The following is a 15,870-nucleotide window of genomic DNA, read 5'->3' as shown; positions in this document are numbered from 1 at the left end:
ACCCGACTACCTCGCGCTCCATCGACGTTACTCTTAAAAAACAACGAAATCAAATCGTTACTGCGGATATCTTGTTGTTTTTTTCCGGTAGCGCAGAGTTTGTTGTCGGACTCACCGACGAGAAGGTAATTTTCGTTACAGAATATCGACGGCTCGATGTCGTAGTAAACTTGAACGAGAAAACTTCCCGGTAAAGAGCTGTTGACGAACCAACGACATTCAACACCGCGAACTAACGACGGATAGTTCGGTGAAACGATGTAACCAGACGTAGAATCGACGGAGTATTGAGTGTTGTTACAAGATGAACTGACTGTAACAGACGCGGCTTCCTCGACAGAGTTTGCGCGATCAGCCCGCGTAAATATACAGTCTCCGCAAGCGATCAGTAAAACTACGAACAACGCTTTCATTCGCTGCATATTGAACACAATTCACGCTTCAAAACTAATACATTTCTAACTCTTTCCAAGTTTGCGCGATATTTCTCAAAAGTGTCGCTGCACAGTAATAAATGACGAATTCGCAAATGTCAGAAGTTGACGAATGGATTGAGTCCAATTATTTTGTAAAAAGATCTCCCATCAAACTGGCGCCAGTCTCGTATTTCTGTTACTTTCACCTGCGCTCGGTTTCGCAGTAATTACCGCGGTTTCTAAATTTAGACGTGTTTCAATATATCTTGTTTATAATCATGTGCAATTATTTCTCTAAAAATATTTACTGTCGCTCCCGAACTGCGTTCAGTTTGTTATAATATTCGATAATATTTTCTATCTTTACCTAAAAATATTCTGCGTCTCTGTAAAACACTTCGTCAATATCTGTTTCGACAATTCACACTCTACAGTCAATATAATAACTGAGTTGAAGCTAAGTGAAGCGCATGGATATCTGATTGTGGTGAGTAAGGTCTTGTTTGGTACAGATTGTTTTGAAGAAACAATAGCAACAAAGTAAGACGGGGATCACAGCGGTAGATCCGGAATCTACACCTCGGAATACATCTTCCTACCAAGTTTAGAAGGAATCAGAGAAAAAATTTTTTTCGCCGAAAAAAAACTCCTGGACTAACACCTTAGATTTTTGCCGTTTTTGGCCAAAAAATCGAATCTCTTCGATTTGCTTAAAATTTTAGTCCTAAATATTTTCGGGGGTGCTGATTCCAAATCTGCAATCTCAAAAACCCTGGGGTCTAGGGCCTTTTTAAAATTTAAGGGGTACCCCTAAGAATTCGAATTTCTCATTTTTGAGGCCTCGGATCCTAAGAATTCTTTCAGATTTGTGATCAGCACCCCAGAATACATGTCTATACTAAATTTCTCCGAAATTGGAGACAAAAAATATTTGACCCCTAACCCTCGTTTTAAGGGGTACCTTAGATTGCCATTTCTATGATACACCAGTAACTAGACTTAACTCTAACATAAGTCAAATTTATTAAGTTTCATGTATATTTTTAGGATGTTTGTCATCAATATGGTGGAACTATTGACGGATGTTATGGTGGTGACGATTCCCCCTTTACCTACAATCAGTAGAGAATTGATTTGAACATTATACAGACATTGATGCAGTGGAGCAGATGGACCAAGATGAACCAGGACGAGCCCCAATAAACCAGGATGAACCAGGACGAACCCAGATAAACCAAGATGAACCAAGTAGAGTTGTGACTTGGAAGAAATGTTAGAAATTGATGTCTCATTTCAATAGTTATCAATAGGTACGTAGGTAATCGAGGCTGGAGACATGCTAGTACATAGGAATAGGGATTTCTATTCTTAAGCCTAGTTACTGTGTGAAACTCCCTGGCCCTGCTCCCTCTCTCTATCAATCCCTAGCCTAGCATCTAGAATGATGTTACATTGTTTACAATGTTATTACATGTATATTGTAGATAACAATGATCTGTACGTGTGGGGTAGAAATAAACATGGCTCCTTAGGTTTAGGAAACATGGACGATCAATTCTTTCCGTTTAAGGTAAGTCTCAATTTCTCTAGATTTAAAACACTCCTAAAGCACCACTCACTCAAAATGTTTGGTTTATTTCTACTAGACGGTGCAAAGAGTTGTCGGCTTTTAACTCAAAAACAGTAAACCTTGTCTTACTGAAATGGAGACTTGCAAAATTTATACTGAAATGGAGACTTGCAAAATTTATACTTGCGAAGCAAAAATCTGAGTTGAGGATCAGAAAATTCCATTAGAAAGTCAGAAAATTTCATTTCCGTCTGAATTCGACAAAAGTCCAGGAGTTTTTAGACATTTCCGAGTTAGATTGCTAGGTTTTAATTCTCGACCACAGAACTTGAATCATCAGTCAATGGGATATCACTGGTATCACATTGATTCAAGTTAGGAACAGACTCTTCTGTACTGTAATAACATAGCGCACCAGAAACAACATGTGTGATACTGATGCATCATAAATCTGATGTCTGATATTGTAAATATGATTTCAGGTTTCGATTCCTGGGTTAGTTCAGTCAGTTCTTTGCGGAGTTGATCACATGTTCGCTTTATGCAAGACTTTTATTTGATATTTAACTCTGATGCACATTTTTCACTGAAAGAAATAAATTTCACAATAAATTGATTATTCACTAATTTTGTGGTGGTTGTAACTGATTTTCTGTTCTAGTTTAAGTGGAATCTCGTTGATATGAATCTTGTGGGATGCAATTGTTGAATCAAACTGGTTTCGTCTTTACACAGATTTGTCGTATTAACGAGGTTCAACTGAAGTTTTTCCAGTTGTTTGCGCCAATTTGTGGTTGGGAGAGTTTGATTTTAACCCTGACCAAGAAGGGTCGACCTTAATAGGAGGTTTAATGGTTCACGTGCTGCAACTTTGATGATAGCGTTGGATGAATGCACTTTTTTGGAGAATAAAATTTAATTTGCTTTAGATTCTGTCTGTGGCATGTGAGTCTACCTCTTTACCGCTTTATGCAATTAGATTCCGTTGACAGAAGAGTTCTATCAAAAATGGCTTGAAAATCGTTTTAAAAAGAAGATCCCCTTTCCAAAAGCTTAAAAATTAATTGAATTATTCATAGAAAACGGAATCGTGGTGAATAATGAACGAAATTCGGCTAAAATAATATCTGTATTACTTGCATGCCACAGTAAGATTGCGAGGCTGGGTTAGATATCAACCGTACAGTGCTGCCCCTATGAATAACGACAGCGGAATTTCTGTGAACTAAAATAGCGCCGCCGGAATATGAATTTCCCATTTACGTACAATACGGACCAGTGTGGCACCTAATTCTATTAAATATTAAACTATGAATACTCTATAATTTTTTAATGAAATTTTCTTATTTTTTAGGTAACGATATTCAATTTTGATAGCTAAAATTCACTTTCTTATCAATTAATTAGTATTTATATTCAGAATAAGTTATTCATTTATATTTTTGAATGATAATTTATCATCTGAATTGACAAAATTTCCATATTTTTTCTTCGATATATTTTAATTGCGCGCAAATAATCAGGGAACATTCAAACACCTGTCGCTCTCTGCCAGACGATACTAGAAATATCCCGATTCAAATTTACTCTTTTAAGGTTAATTCTCTTATAGAATGATTGTTTGGTTCAAACGTTTCAGAGCAGTTGAAAGATTTTGAGAATTCCCTCGGAATCCGGCCCGCAAATCGGTAATTAGTTCGTCCACTACGGCTGTCCGAAGACTCTGGCAAGCGAGTATTAAGTTAGTTCACGTTTTCCCCGCTATCGTTATATGTAGGGGCAGCACTAGACGGTCGACATGGAAATCGCGCACTGTGGAGCTCGCTCAATTCAATCTCTAATTCTTTATTTACAATGAAACTAAGTCTCTCAATTGATAAAGACTTTAAAGCCACAATGATTCCCAACGTACGAGCTTTGATATTGGTTTAAAAGATAAGAATTCATGAGATTTCGTGCCCTCACAGACACTCGGACTTTACAGACACGTCCACAGGGACCTGGAGTCAAGTGTTTAACGGTAACCTTGTCCTTGCTGTGGTCACTTTCACTTGGCCGTTTAAAGTAAGACATACGTAAGAATAAGAATTCACAAGATTTCATGTCCTCAGGGACACACAGGGGGACCTCACAGACACAGGGACCTCGGCACTCAGTATCAATAACCACTTTCACTAGCCAGGCGGCGCCGCATGCACGACATGGTGCAGGTGATAGTTTCACAAATCTTGATGAGCTGTTGTTACAATTCCTGTTAATTCCTCCTCTTTTCCACATGTTCAGCAGGTTACCATCACCAGCTGACTCAACCAGTTTCACCATCTTACTCCTACAGTGGCCGAGTATATCAGTTACGTAAAAACAATCTGTTAATCCAGTAAAGTTGTGAAAACTTTTGTATAAGCCTTTACTAGTATGTCTGAGAGTTTGAGTTTGAGTTTGTTAATGTGTTTCTCTAGAGACTGTTTCAATTTCATATTTCAGGTTTTCCTCTCTCGACTATCGTTGGTAAACTTCATCACAAATACTGGATGTGGACTTCGACTGAAATTCATCAGTTTTACTTCTTCAGTCAACTTCTTCCGGACTAGTGAACTTACCGGACTACTAGTGAACTAACCGGACTATATGTGAACTTACCGGACTACATGGGAACTACATGTGCACTAACCGGACTACTAGTGAACTAACTGGACTACATGTGAACTTACCGAACTACATGTGGACTAACTGGACTAAAAGTGGATTGATACTCGTAAAAAATAATCAGTGGTTGACTCCTGAAGGTGTGGAACTCTGTATGTGGAATTGTGGAACTCAGTGGACTATTATTACTGCTAGACAAGGGAGGAGAGACTTGTGTGAGTAGAATTTCTTTTATGTTCCAAAAACAATTATGAGAGAGCAGTTTATCTGTAAACATAGTGTTTACTGAGTGTCATAAGAATTGTCAATGGAGTTTCTGCCTTAAAAATTAATTGAATACTCGGCTCAATAGATGAAATTGTACTTTTGGACCAAATTTCATCAAAATTTGTGACGAAAATAAGGGTCAAAACACAAAATCCTGAATATCTCATTTTAGAGGCCTCAGATCCAAAAACTAACTTCATATTCGTGATCAGCACCCCAAAAAACATGTCTGCACCAAAATTTATTAAAATTGGGCCAAAAAAAAATTTTGACTTTGTACCCCATTTTTGGGGTGCATATTTTGGGCATTAAAACCCTTATTTGCCAATGAAGATGAATTCCGATTCAAAATCTGATTGCATATCCGGAATCTACACCACAGAATACATCTTCCTACCAAGTTTACAAGGAATCAGAGAAAAAAAATTTTTCGCCGAAAAAAAACTCCTGGACTTACACCTTAGATTTTTGCCGTTTTTGGCCAAAAAATCGAATCTCTTCGATTTGCTTAAAATTTTAGTCCTTACTATTTTCAGGGGCGCTGATTCCAAATCTGCAATCAGATTTTGAATATCTCGAAAATTCTGGGGTCCAAGGCCTTTTGACAATTTAGGGGTCCCCCCAAAAATTTGAATTTCTCATTTTTGGGGCCTCGGATCCGAAAAATTCTTTCAGATTTGTAATCAGCACCCCAGAATACATGTATATACTGAATTTCATCGAAATCGGAGACAAAAAATATTTGACCCCTGACCCTCATTTTGGGGGTACCTTAGATTGCCATTTCTCTGATACACCGGTAACTAGACTTAACTCTAACTCTGTATGTTTGATTGATGGCCTTAAATCTATTAAGTTTCATGTATATTTTTAGGATGTTTGTCATCAATATGGTGGAACTATGATCAGGACTACATCAGATGGTGTGGGCAGTGTTCAAACTCAGCGACAGGATAAACAAACAAACGAACTCATATTGGGAGAACTTGACTTCAGTTATAGTGAACTTTATGTCCACGAGGACAAAATAATAACATTACTGCTGATGGGATAAATATCTGTTTGAACTAGAAACTGTAAACGGCATTCTAGATAGAAAACAAGAGGAACATAAGTTCAGGTGATATGCCATCCTATCCTCTCTATCTCTTTCTATCCTCTCTCATTCTCACTCTCTCCTCACTCTGTTTCACTCTCATCTCTCCTCACTCTGTCTCATTCTCACTCTCTCCTCACTCTGTTTCACTCTCATCTCTCCTCACTTTGTCTCATTCTCACTCTCTCACTCTGTTTCACTCTCATCTCTCCTCATTCTGTCTCATTCTCATCTCTCCTCACTCTGTCTCATTCTCACTCTCTCTCTGCCCACTCTTGTCTCATTCTCTATTACCATCTACCGGGTTGAAATGGGAACTAGTTCCTGTCTCGCCCGGTAGATGGCATTATTTTTTTGATAAAATTTGCTTAAGCAATGGATAAATATGAGTTCCTCTGTGTGCTGCCGGTACGTCCCTATAGCGTAGTGGGTAGGGTGCTGGACTGCTAGTCGAATGGTTGGTGGTTCAAATCCCATTTTAGTTGATATTAAATATTGATGTTTCAATAAAATGTTGAATTTTACTTTTGCAAACAAGCTGTAAGAAATTCCTACTTTGAATTTGGAATAAATTCTTTGATTTGTACTTTGCGTTTGTCCTTTCCTATTTGACTTTGTCCTTTCCTTGATTGTGTGAGAAGTTGTAAGCGGAAGAGTTCTTTCCGGAGCCCGAGACAGAGATTTTTAGTAAGACGAGCATTTTATGTAGATGGACGTTTATTTATTTACGTTACTTTATAACATGCGGCAAAACGAAATAATGACGGAGTAGAGTCTGCGTCTCGAGGTTTGGAGATGGTGCTTTAGTCGGAGTAGAGTCTGCGTCTCGAGGTTTGGAGATGGTTCTGTAGTCTGAGTAGAGTCTGCGTCTCGAGGTTTGGAGATGGTGCTTTAGTCGGAGTAGAGTCTGCGTCTCGAGGTTTGGAGATGGTGCCTTAGTCGGAGTAGAGTCTGCGTCTCGAGGTTTGGAGATGGAGTGGAGTCTGCATCTCGAGGTTTGGAGATCGTGCTTTAGTCGGAGTTGAGTCTGCGTCTCGAGATTTGAAGATGTTGCTGTAACTCAAATATAGCCGGCTGAAAAACAAATCGGATAATCGTCAAGCTATTGAAGAAGATTGAATATGCAAAATGTAAGGATGGGTGTAGTTTAATATAATTACCTTATCTTAATGTAAAGATACCGAAACAGCAAAATGTGGGTTGATGCGGTTCCCAATGCAGCAGCAGCAGCAGACTAGTTAGGACGTTGCGACAAACGAGTTGTGTACATGTAGTTGTCAGTAGTAGCGAACTGGTTTCGGTTTAACCCTAAAAAGACACAATATTCATAATGTATGAATGTGCGCGAAATAGAACATCGGAAATCAGCGACAACAGCAACTCGTCTTCATCAGCAAATTAGCCGTAATCTGTTTGTAGTTGAAATCAGACATCATCAACAGCAGCAGCAGCAGTATCGTGATCTCCACCGCAATCATCAGCATCAACAGCCGCCAGTCTCATCTTGCGTTCTCAATCGCAAGGCGTCACAAATTCCTTCACGTTCCAGTCTCTCCTAACATCATCAGCCGCTTATCAGTAGGTTGTTTGCTTGAAGCCACACGTTCTTCACGCCTTGTTGCAGAGCTCTTATAGGTCGACCTTCATCACTGGACATCGGTTCTCGGACTGGCACCGGGCGGCTCGAACCGCGCTTCTAATACCTACGTCAACCAATCAACGACGGTGCATAATCGATGCGACCGGAATGGATCAATCAGAAAGCTCGATCGCGCATTCCTGTGACAGACCCGAGTCCGTGACGCTAATCCGAAAGAACTATTCAATTCGTGCCAAACATTTTCAATGGGGCCTACAGGTCATCGAGTTTAATTCGACTATTCATAGAGGCACATATTGTTTAAGATAGAAATATCGAATGCTTCGATTTTTGCCTAAAATTGTAAGCTGAAATTTTATCTAAACTATCCAACAAACTTTAGTGTAGATTTCCCTTCTATTTACGTCTGGTTTTGAACTATAATACCGGCTCAATTTTACTATTTTCGAGTTTTGCTTTAGGATATCGAAGTTTGCTTAAGGGTTTGTGCAGTGACGCGGCACTATTGTGTAGTAGAGCGTATGGCAGGTCTCCAGTGAGTGATTCTCTATTGGATAGAGTCGTTTTGAATCCGAATTTATACACAAGTTCACCAGACATCGCCGCGTACACATCTTCTTTAACCGAAATCTGGTGAAGTTAAAAAAATTATCAAAGTTTTATCATCAGTTGAGAAAGAACTGTGATTGATAACCGCGTGCGCTGCTTGTACCGAATAGTCGCTTGGATTTCTTCAGTTCGAGGAATTGAATAAATATAAAAAAATTTCCCAAACCCTCACCACTAAACTTAAAATAACAAACTAATATTGTAAAAAAGTCGAAGGTCCCTGGGGGAATTACTCCGCAGCCTGGACCGGTATTGTGGGATAAATAAATAATTCAGCCAGAAACGACTGAATTAAACATAATTTACCCCACACCAGTTATTTTGTAGGACTCACGCATTAGCAACCTCATTCCAGGGAGGACAGTACTCTCGACTCGCCCGCTTACCGGAGATCATTTGCCACATCCTGACCCGCCTCCTCCGAGACTCGAACCCGGGCCACAGCGGTGACACGCTAGTCGCCGACCGACTAAGCCATCCGGTCCGCCCGATTGTGATTGGAAAACATTCTAACATGTAACTACGTGTAACCATGTTACATGTAAATGTAACCATCGATTTCAAATTTGATTCATGCAACTGATTTCATGATGCTGTATTTTGTCGAGATACATTTGGTTGACGAAAAGTGGCTTAATTACATCAGCAAACTGCAGAATTTCTTTTCTATTGCGTCTGGCAAATCCGGTAAAATCCACCGAATTACTAATTAATTCGTGTAATTTGTATTTATCTCGGATTTAGCTTTAACTCACAACTGTGCCACTGGGTCCAGCATGTTTATCCCCGTATCAACGCGGCGAACCATCCGTTTCGGGATCCCAACGGTAGAGTAGAAATTTTGAATTATTTCTGTTTAGGAAATTAAGGTTAGGTTAGGTTTAAGCTTAGTCGAAGAAATGACGGACCCTCGTTATAGCAAACTGAAATACAGTGGACTCAATCTTAACTCGAATCGATTGTGATCTCAGTGATTTGTGTTTGAATTCCAATTAAACAACGGAAATCTGATTGCCAGCATCGAATGTAAGTATTCCAATATTTGTTTTCGGAGTTTCAATGCTTATTCGACTTAAAGAGATTCGAGTTACGAGTAATCTAACGATTTATCAGATATAAACAATCGAAAACATTTGCTTCATTGCATATTGGGTCATACAATCCACATCGTATACGTTGTAACCCGCGTTAATCGTCTGAGACTAAAACCATTCTGGATTCTGTATTTAGACGCGAGACAAATGTGAAAATTATTGAGAAATAACTAAAATTGTGGCTTTGTCACCTGACACTCAATAACACAAAACTTTTGCAGGGATTTACTGAAACTGAAGTGTCCGTTCAAACTTTTAAATTGGCTTTAAGTGCAAAATATAAAACCAATTCTAAACACATTTAACCTGGTCCAGAGTTGATACGGGCAATTCGGCAGTATAGGAAGGTGGGCTAGACTATAACGGGCACCGAGGAGTCGAGTAAAGGTTTGTGAAAGGTTGCCAATATATAAATATATATATATATATATATATATATATATATATATATATATATATATATATATATATATATATATATATATATATATATATTTGAATGAAGTGTGGGTTTGACTATTTCACGGAATGGCTTCTTATTGTAATAATGTTATAAATGTGTAAGTCACCGGGTCCGGAGATTGTGGTTCTAAACAACGCAACAGATGTCGCCTTCGCTAATTTACACTTGTCGTAGAGTTTTCTCAGGAGACTCAGGAGGTTAGCTCGGTGGGCACAGGACGGCGCTCCGGCCCACAGACTGATGGAGGTTAGAAACTGACTTTCACCGAGATGGTTATTGCGCTTTGCGTCCTGTCAGACGTCAACTTCATTCACAAATCCTCAAGCTCGTGCCACTAATTTCCCAATTAACTGAATTACTGTAGAGATTGATTTAAAAGTTGAAATAATGTTCCTGTAACTGGTATCTGGCTGACGAATGGAGATGTCATCAACTTAAGCAAGCAGAGCCTCATCAGAAATGATTTTGTCCCAGAAACCGATTTTACATTCGAATAAACTTTGTACAATTTTGAATAAAATCATGTAGGAATCAAGGTTTCAAATTTGTCATTTTATTTAAATCTGCAACAAGTGTAAATTACGAGTCTCCTTTATTTTAATAATTCTTGCTCAGTCACACGTATAAAACCAATAAACCAAATACAATACATCGAAATAGTAAAGCTGATCTTTGAGTGAATACCTGGCTTAGTTGAATAAAAAGTTTTATAATCAGTTTATTATCTTCGGTTATGAATATATCCGAAAAATGACATCTGTTGCGTTTTCTAAGAACCACCCGGTAGAGTTTGGATGCTGTAACGACGCTTTGCTCATATGCTGGTGCTGTATAAGGACTTCTCTCCGCTGCTGGTTCAAGGTTCCGATAACGATATACATTTGACAATGTCGCGTTCCTCTAGGTAAGTGAAGTGTTTAGCGATTTGAAATATTGAAAACCAAGATAGAAACTTTCGAAATAATGCATTTATCTATAACCATTTCGAATTCTCTTGAACTTCGAGCGTTTGGTGTGTTGACGAAACCTGTTATTTCGGTATTTCTATGAAAAGTTCTTAAACCCGACCTAAATTGCAGAAATCGAATTCTTTATTTCAAACACTTTATTTTCATTGAACACACACGCAATGAATTTCAGTATTTACACCTCGCATATCTTCAGGTATTCCACCTCCTCACAGCGTTATTCACTTATACTACGACACCCTACAAAACAAATAGCATCAACATTTTAAAAATATGCAGGGCATATTTATGAAAAGGTGGATGTGGTTGTTAGGCTTTAGACACGTCAGTGATACCTTTTCAACGTGTATTTCTAACTCAAATTCGTTTTAACAGTGTCTTAATCTCTAAACCTAACCCTAAGCAGAACGCCGTCCCCAAATATGTGGAACTGCATCACGAAACGGCCTAGATAGTGGAAGGCTATGGAGGGAGACGTGTTCGCGCTGGTGGAGGGAGACTCCGACTATTTCGTGTTCACTCAAGGAACAACTCGAAAAAACTTTGTATCAATTGCATCAAGCTTCACTTCAATGTATTTTACTGTTTTTACACGTGTGACTGAGCAAGAACAATAAGAGAATAAGTAATTTACACTTGTCGCAGATTCAACCAAAATTACAAACTTAAAACAGAACACAATAACATGATATGATTTATTTTTCACTTAAAGATAACAATGAAATAAAGAATGCCGAGTTAACATCAATAAGTGAGGGTGCAGTCACAGCGCTCACAGGCTGTAACAACTTTGGACCAAGCCAAGTGGTTTCCGCAATGGTTTCCACGATAATGTTATTCAAAATCTGCCATCATTTTTCCAAGAACCAGGAAGGGCCATCACAAAATAGCTATGTCTTCATTCATTCGGCTCGGAGAAAGTACAGTCAACATCGCTTAAGTCTTCTTTAGTTGGGAGAATCGTTTAGATGATGACTTACCGAAAGAACGTATTACAAATTACTCCAGAGAATTGTTATTAGAAATACTGATGTAGTGTGATGATTATCTGATAATGACTTAAGCGAGGTTGAGTGTGTAGTGGCAAGGTGTTAGGTCTGGTAAACGAGGGGATCATCTGTTGGTCGGAAATGTAAAAAACCATTTTAGTAAAAAAGTCTATTTCTGTCATGAATTCGCCGGTGGGCCGGAGCGCCGTCCTGTGCCCACCGAGCTTACCTCCTCGGTCTCCTGAGAAAACTATACGACAAGTGTAAATTAAGCGAAGTAACTCACACATTTATAACATTATTACAATACGAAGCCGTTCCGTGAAATAGTCAAACCCGAACTTCATACCACTCGTCATAACCGGATTAATCGTCCTTGACCGATCAGAGATTACATTCATAATTCCAGGCAAGCAGACGATCGAAACTAATTTGAATCAATGATTTAGGACAAAATTGCGATCTATATTTAATAATTGCGACCACCTTCCCAAGCCTATAGCTCGACTACTCTCAGGTGCTGTATAAATGTCTCGGACGATTGAACCGGTTACAAGTTGAATTTACAAGTAATATTTCATTGTCCAGTTTTATGGAATAAGTTTCTTTTATCTGATAAATGGTTTTACATAGGACTCCTCTTAACTCAAATTTGTCAAAACCGGCAAGTGGAATTATCATTTCAAACTTTAATACAGATTTAGAACCATTACAACAAAAGAATAATCAAGAATATCAATCAGGTTTTTCTAACACCTCAAACATTTAACACTAGTCAGAAATTAATTCGAGTTAAGAGGAATGTTAGTAGTCTAATGTATCCGAAATTGCTGTAACGAGGACCAATCTGTTTGATAGATAGGCTTAAACCCGACCTAACCTAAGTTTCCTATACGAAAAACTGTTAGAAATTCTACTCACCAATTCATGGATTACTTCGATCAGTCTTCTGTTTGTTTCTTAGAAGATATGACATCCAAGCAGGCTACAACATTCTACTGGTCTGTTGGTCCAGGTTGGTAAAATCCAGCACGCAGACAGCAATCGGGTCTGGAGTAATCGAGGAATGTCTGAATTCCAATTATGCATTTGTTGATTTAGTCCGCAGCAGGTATTGACAGCAAACAGGTCCCGAGTAAGCGAGGAAGGCCTGAAGTCCACTGTGTATTAGTTGATTAAGTCCAGCACGCATTGACAGAGGAAGAAGAGCTCCTCTGAAAAAAAACGTAATGATCATCGTTATGATTTTTAATTGGACTCGATACATGTACATTGAATCCGTTGTATCCAGTATTAAAACACCTACAAATCTACTCACCACCAATTCAATTCTGTGTGGAGAATCATAGATTATTTTGAAAACAGCGTTGGTTTAGTCAGCCCCGCGGTATTGGAAGCAATGAGGTCCTCAATGAGGAATGGCTGATCTGAAAAAGAAAACAATTTCATATTTTACAGGTTTCAATTCTGACTGATGAATCAATATTCAAGTAAAGAAGCCCGAGCCCTTATAGCTTATAGATTTACAAAATCCCGATTCAACTCACCTAACCTCACGTAAGGACTGGACATATATGCGCGTGTAGTGAATTCAACGTGTGTTAAGAATTAATCCTCAGAATTGGTTCAATTCAAATCGAACACGTATAACATGATTTCAAAGACCGAGGACAATAACAGGACACGATATGAACTGAGTTTGTCGTAATGCGGTTCAATGGACACGACCACCACTGGCTACAAAATACCACTGAACTACAAACGCGTGGTTCTATGATAATACGTACCACACCCTCTGTACTATTCTAACAAACTCAAAAATATTCATTTCAAATACAATGAATAAGAAGTGGACCAGTGGGTATCAATAATTCATTAGCTGGATTCATTAGCATCGGTCAAATATAAGAAGTGGACCAGTCTTCATTAGAATGCACAAGAAATATCTTAGAACAGTTCGCACTACATTTCAAAAAATCTAGTTTCCATTGTGTATGAATTGTCGCTGAATTCGAAGAAAAATCTTAGAACTATTAGCGATAGACTGTTAACTAATGCCAGATCTAGCTCATTATCAGACCTAGCTCATTCTCAGAACTAGCTCATTCTCAGAACTAGATCATTCCCGCCAGACCTAGCTCATTCCCAGACCTAGCTCATTCCCAGGCCTAGCTCATTCCCAGACCTAGCTCATTATCAGACCTAGCTCATTCTCAGAACTAGATCATTCCCAGACCTAGCTCATTCCCAGACCTAGCTCATTCCCGGGCCTAGCTCATTCCCAGACCTAGCTCATTATCAGACCTAGCTCATTCTCAGAACTAGATCATTCCCGCCAGACCTAGCTCATTCCCAGACCTAGCTCATTCCCAGGCCTAGCTCATTCCCAGACCTAGCTCATTATCAGACCTAGCTCATTCTCAGAACTAGATCATTCCCAGACCTAGCTCATTCCCAGACCTAGCTCATTCCCGGGCCTAGCTCATTCCCAGACCTAGCTCATTATCAGACCTAGCTCATTCTCAGAACTAGATCATTCCCGCCAGACCTAGCTCATTCCCAGACCTAGCTCATTCCCAGGCCTAGCTCATTCCCAGACCTAGCTCATTATCAGACCTAGCTCATTCTCAGAACTAGATCATTCCCAGACCTAGCTCATTCCCAGACCTAGCTCATTCCCAGGCCTAGCTCATTCCCAGACCTAGCTCATTCCCAGACCTAGTTCATTCCCACCACACCTAGCTCATTATCAGACCTAGCTCATTCCCGACGGACCTAACTCATTCCCAGACCTAGCTCATTCCCGCCAGACCTAGCTCATTATCAGACCTAGTTCATTCTCAGACCTAGCTCATTCTGAGACCTAGCTCATTCCCGACGGACCAAGCTCATTATCGGACCTAGCTCATTCCCGTCAGACCTAGCTCATTATCGGACCTAGCTCATTCCCGCCAGACCTAGCTCATTATCAGACCTAGTTCATTCCCAGACCTAGCTCATTCCCGCCAGACCTAGCTCATTCTGAGACCTAGCTCATTCCCGCCAGACCTAGCTCATTATCAGACCTAGTTCATTCTGAGACCTAGCTCATTCTGAGACCTAGCTCATTAGCACAAATGGTGCAAAATTACCACATTAAAACGAGAAATTGCCGCGATAAAACGAAAATGACCACGTTAAACGAGAAGTCGTTCTATCGCGAAAATGAACCCACAACATTTCGGTTTTTACTGACAGCCATCATCAGTAATAGCGAGCCAGCGGGATTGACGTATCTTCGACGGGGTGTGTACGATGAATCTCTGTTTAGCAACTACTACCGAGTCACTGGTTCTGCTCTATAGGTTAGGGATAAAGAGGCGTTGCGCACGTAATGTCGCGCTAGAGAGTCGCCATATACGTAAACAAAAAAGATAACCAAAGCATTTACGAACGTTCTTAGTTAAGTGCGACTCTCAGAGTTAAGATCAGTATTTCGATACATGGATTATCAATGTTCGAACTCAGTATGCTCGCGTTCCTGGCGGTACATGCAACGGCGGTTCTCAATGAACGTTCTGTTCTGGTTGGTGTAATAGGCCAAAAACACCGGGGTGCCTTTTGCTCAAAAGTTGATTACATTTAACCAATGGATAGTCAGGCGTCCCGAGGAATTCGAATAGGGGGTTCGAATTAGCATCGATCCAGCATCCGAGCACAATGTCTGGTGTTTAGTGGACATCCCCCTCAGTAACTGGTCCCGGAATGTTCTCTCTCCTCTCCGATGACGAACTAATGAGAAATACACGTCTTGTCTTTCGTAAATTTGTATTTATTGATATCAGTCAGAATCGGGAGTCGTTTGAATGCAAACTGCTGGCTGCTGAACACCGAAATCTTGGTAATCCAAATCTACAAAAAAAAATCAATTGAAAATTAACATACCGGTACGTGAACTGAACAGAGCAAGGCGCATCTTTGAAAGCTGGCCGAAGGTCGACCTTGCGACGCGACGCGATCGTCGCGTTGCATCACAAGTGGCTGCACAAGTCGGTTGCGACGCGATTGTCAGCGACCGTGTGCGACTAGTTGCTCTTCAGTCGCAAGAGCGCGTTGATCGGTTGCGATGGTCGCGTCGCGTCGCAGAAAGTAGAACATGTGCGACTCATTGCG

The 15,870-nt window shown here is 39.8% G+C and overlaps 3 long non-coding RNA genes across 3 annotated transcripts; 1 reads left to right on the top strand and 2 right to left on the bottom strand.

Annotated features, from left to right (window-relative positions):
* Positions 1-3,816: 3,816 nt before the first annotated feature.
* Positions 3,817-6,465, top strand: LOC141911281 (uncharacterized). The gene is made up of 3 exons (XR_012619996.1): positions 3,817-4,050; positions 4,471-4,847; positions 5,774-6,465. It is a non-coding gene; the product is annotated as an uncharacterized LOC141911281 (long non-coding RNA).
* A 229-nt stretch (positions 6,466-6,694) lies between these two features.
* Positions 6,695-7,664, bottom strand: LOC141911081 (uncharacterized). Its single transcript, XR_012619969.1, has 2 exons — positions 7,156-7,664; positions 6,695-7,069 (listed from the first exon to the last, which is right to left on the bottom strand). It is a non-coding gene; the product is annotated as an uncharacterized LOC141911081 (long non-coding RNA).
* A 2,641-nt stretch (positions 7,665-10,305) lies between these two features.
* LOC141911140 (uncharacterized) lies at positions 10,306-13,314 on the bottom strand. The gene is made up of 4 exons (XR_012619982.1): positions 13,266-13,314; positions 13,037-13,145; positions 12,640-12,932; positions 10,306-10,969 (listed from the first exon to the last, which is right to left on the bottom strand). It is a non-coding gene; the product is annotated as an uncharacterized LOC141911140 (long non-coding RNA).
* Between the last annotated feature and the right edge of the window lie 2,556 nt (positions 13,315-15,870).

This window comes from Tubulanus polymorphus, chromosome 9 (assembly GCF_964204645.1).
Source record: "Tubulanus polymorphus chromosome 9, tnTubPoly1.2, whole genome shotgun sequence".
In the NCBI taxonomy this organism is placed as follows: Eukaryota; Metazoa; Nemertea; class Palaeonemertea; order Tubulaniformes; family Tubulanidae; genus Tubulanus; species Tubulanus polymorphus.
Note: the sequence above shows the minus strand (reverse complement) of the source record. Positions and strands in the feature narration are given on the sequence as shown.